At 44.9% G+C, this 3,971-nt stretch overlaps 1 long non-coding RNA gene across 2 annotated transcripts; it reads left to right on the forward strand.

The window, feature by feature from the left end:
- The first annotated feature begins 297 nt into the window (after window positions 1-297).
- Window positions 298-3,016, forward strand: LOC123333240. 2 transcript variants are annotated; one of them, XR_006550466.2, is made up of 3 exons: window positions 298-592; window positions 1,569-1,629; window positions 2,777-3,016. It is a non-coding gene; the product is annotated as an uncharacterized LOC123333240 (long non-coding RNA). The 2 variants fall into 2 exon arrangements; XR_006550465.2 differs by lacking the exon at window positions 1,569-1,629.
- The last annotated feature ends 955 nt before the right edge of the window (window positions 3,017-3,971 follow it).

A 3,971-nucleotide genomic window follows, 5' to 3' on the forward strand; every position in this document is an offset into this window, starting at 1 on the left:
GATCCTTGGTCAATGGCCCACTTTCTTCCATGACCTTCACCCAAGGCCAAGGGCAGGAAGTCTAGCTCACATCCTTCTCTTCTGCACAAGGACAGCAGCTGGAATGAAGCAGAGTTCCCCCTCTACCAATCTGGGCTGCCACATGGCTAAGCCCAGCTGTCCCCAGCTCCCATCTGGCACGGAGATCATCCAGAAGTGTGCCTGCTCCCCTCCAGGGCCAGTGAAAGACACAGAAAGTAGTCAGTGGTGCTGCTGGCCAGCTCAGCAGAAGGTGACCAAAGTGGAACTAAAAAGCAGACCACCTGAGCTGGAATCAAATGGAAATCCCAGCTGTTCTTCAAAGAAATACACAACCTCAGAAAGCTGAGAAGAGACTAATTAAGAAGACCCCAGGCCCTGATGAACTGAGAAACAGCAGGCCTGGGGTATTCTAGCCCCAGGTGTCTGCAGAAGGTTGCTAGTAGAGCGAGGAGTAAAGGTTCAAGGGGAAATCACTCTTCAAAGTCAATGAAGAGCCAAGGAGCCACTTGGGATCAGAATCTCCACGTGCCTACCTCCACAGTGACAACAAGCAAACCCTTGTTACTTCCAGGTAATCTGGGAGAAGACAGGGAGGGGATGTTGAGATACTTAAACATAAATTCCTTGTGACTCAGCAGACTGGGCTCATAAGGAAGGTTGAATCATTTGTAGGAAACTGAGAAAGCCACATTTTCTTTGAATAACTGAGTATACTGTGTACAAATGATCAACCCCTATATGTGTGGTTTATGAACATCACTGGCTGGGTTTTGGGTGAAATAATTCTATTTTAATTTGGAATGATGAGAATTCAGTGCTGGTTGGTGATTTCTAAATCATGCCATTCTCTCTCTCTACCAAGGCTGAAGTACTTCTTCTTTTAAAAAAAATAATTTTGTTTATTTATTTTTGGCTGTTTTGGGTCTTTGTTGCTGCACAGGCTTTTCTCGAGTTGCAGTGAGCTGGGACTGCTCTCTAGTTGTGGTGCTCGGGCTTCTCAGTGTGGGGCTTCTCTTGCAGAGCATGGCCTCTAGGGCATGTTGGCTTCAGTATTTGCAGCTCTCAGGCTCTACAGCACAAGCTCAATAGTTGTGGCACATGGGTTTAGCTGCTCCTTGGCGTATGGGATCTTCCCAGATCAGGGATTGAACCTGTGTCTCCTGCCTTGGCAGGCAGATTCTTTACTACTGAGCCACCAGAGGGAGAAGGAAATGGCACCCCACTCCAGTACTCTTGCCTGGAAAATCCCATGGACAGAGGAGCCTGATAGGCTACAGTCCATGGGGTCGGGAAGAGTCAGACACAACTGAGTGACTTCACTTTCACTTTTCACTTTCATACATTGGAGAAAGAAATGGCAAACCACTCCGGTGTTCTTACATGGAGAATCCCAGGGATGGGGGAGGCTGGTGGGCTGCCATCTATGGGGTTGCACAAAGTTGGACACGACTGAAGCGACTTAGCAGCAGCAGCAGCAGAGCCACCAGGGAAGTCCTAACATGTTTCTTACTGAGGAAGAGATGAGCTCCTTTTTTACTTCTTCTCAGGTCCAAGGACATGACAACCCTGGTACACCTTGCCATTGAAAGCAAAGGAGGAAGAAAGATGGTATGGGAATAAGAAGAAAGCAGTATCTTTTATGGGAAAGACTTAGAATTTGGTGACTTAAGAGTCACAGGTTGCCTTATCTTTATGTATGTCTTTGAAAGTAAAAAAAAAGAATTTTCGTAGTAAGTAAATCTCAGGAACTTATTACAAGTCCCTGAGATTTATTTCTTCCTCATGCTATCTGGAGGCTGAGCTAGGCTGTGACTTTCACCAGGCCCTGTGGGTAAGAAAGACTCAGTCCTCCTCCTGTGTGTCTCCTATTTACTCTCACACTTTTGACACCAGATGTGGGGATGAGGGTGTTCCCGCACCAAACAAGTCTATGACACCAGCTGGATGTCCCACAATTCAACTCAGTTCTGACGCTGTCTCCGTGGAAATAGTGTCAGATTGTATAAGTTAAGGGCTCAGTCCCACAAGACAACCCCTCTTCCTCACCCTTTCAGATGCTAGTTAGAAGTCCCCATCTGGCTGCTGACCAATCATCCATAGAGCAAGTGTTTCTACCACTCCCTCCACGTGCTTGATTAATTTGTTAGAGCAACTTACAGAACTCAGGAAAGGAGTTCCCTTACTATTTATCTGTTTATTATAAAAGGATATGATAAAGGATACAGGTGAACATCCTGGTGGAAGAGATAAATAGGGCAAAGGTATGGGGAAGGGGTGAGGAGCTTCAGTACCTTCTTTAGGCACCTCTCTCCCAGCACCTCCATGTGCTTACCAACCCAGAAGCTCTCCAAACCCTGTACTTTTGGGATTTTTGTGGAGGTTTCATCACATAGGCATAACCAATCATTAACTCCATTTCCAGGCCACTTTCTTCTCTGGAGGATGGGGGTAAGCATTGAAAATTCCAAGCTTCTAATCATTTCTTGATTTTTCTGGTGATCAGCCTCCTACCCACCAGGAGTCACCGAATTAGAACAAAAGACATTGTTATCACCCAGGAAATTCCAAGGGATTTAGAAGCTCTGTGTCAGGAACCTGGGTCAGAGACCAAATTTTAGAGCAAAAGATACTCCCACCAGTGCTTTTATCACTAAGAGAATTTCAAGGGTTTTAGGAGCTATGGGCTAGGAACTGGGATCAAATATATATTTCTGTTATCTTACACCCTGGGCTCTGCTCTGTCTTCTGATTTCAGGACCCAGGCTGAAAGAACAGCTTCTACATAGGTCATGTCTACGAAAGAGCAAGAGCATTGGCCAGAACTCAAGATGAGTCATAAACCTTCTGCTCCAACATGCTAAATGCTGTGTTTACCCACATTTCACTGGGCAAAGCATGTCACATGACTGAACCAAATCCAGTGAGATGAAGACATAAAATCTCCCCACAGGAGGCACAGTAAACACCTGACAATGGACAGGGGGTGGGTGGGTAGTGGTTAGAAAGAATAATATATTCTACCATGGTAATACAAGCTAATTATAGATAATCTGGAAAATATACAGCAGAAAGAAGAGAAAATTACCTGCAGTCCCACTGTTAACATTCTGATATATCTCCTTCCAGGATATGTGCTTATGTGTTTGCTTGTCTTGAAAATGTTAAGATTACAAAGAGACTCTTGATGAACATAGAAGAGGAGAGTGAAAAAGTTGGCTTAAAATTCAACATTCAGAAAAATAAGATCATGGCATCTGGTCCCATCACTTCATGGCAAATAGATGGGGAAACAGTGGAAACAGTGGCTGACTTTATTTTGGGGGGCTCCAAAATCACTGCAGATAGTGACTGCAGCCATGAAATTAAAAGATGCTTACTCCTTGGAAGGAAAATTATGACCAACCTAGATAGCATATTGAAAAGCAAAGGTCCATCTAGTCAAGGCTATGGTTTTTCCAGTGGTCATGTATGGATGTGAGAGTTGGACTATAAAGAAAGCTGAGTGCAGAAGAATTGATGCTTTTGAACTGTGGTGTTGGAGAAGACTCTTGAGAGGCCCTTGGACTGCAAGGAGATCCATCCAGTCCATCCTAAAGGAGATCTGTCCTGGGTGTTCATTGGAAGGACTGATGTTGAAGCTGAAACTCCAATACTTTGGCCACCTGATGCGAAGAGCTGACTCATTTGAAAAGACCCTGATGCTGGGAAAGATTGAGGGCAGGAGGAGAAGGGGATGACTGTGGATGAGATGGTTGGATGGCATCACCGACTCAATGGACATGGATTTGGGTGGACTCCGGGAGTTGGTGATGGACAGGGAGGACTGGCGTGCTGCAGGTCATGGGGTCGCAAAGAGTCGGACACAACTGAGCAACTAAAATGAATTGAATTTAATTGAAAATGACTACTTCAATATTAAATCTTGATGTGTCATCATTTATTTAACCATT

This window comes from Bubalus bubalis, chromosome 4, assembly GCF_019923935.1.
Source record: "Bubalus bubalis isolate 160015118507 breed Murrah chromosome 4, NDDB_SH_1, whole genome shotgun sequence".
NCBI classification, from domain to species: Eukaryota; Metazoa; Chordata; class Mammalia; order Artiodactyla; family Bovidae; genus Bubalus; species Bubalus bubalis.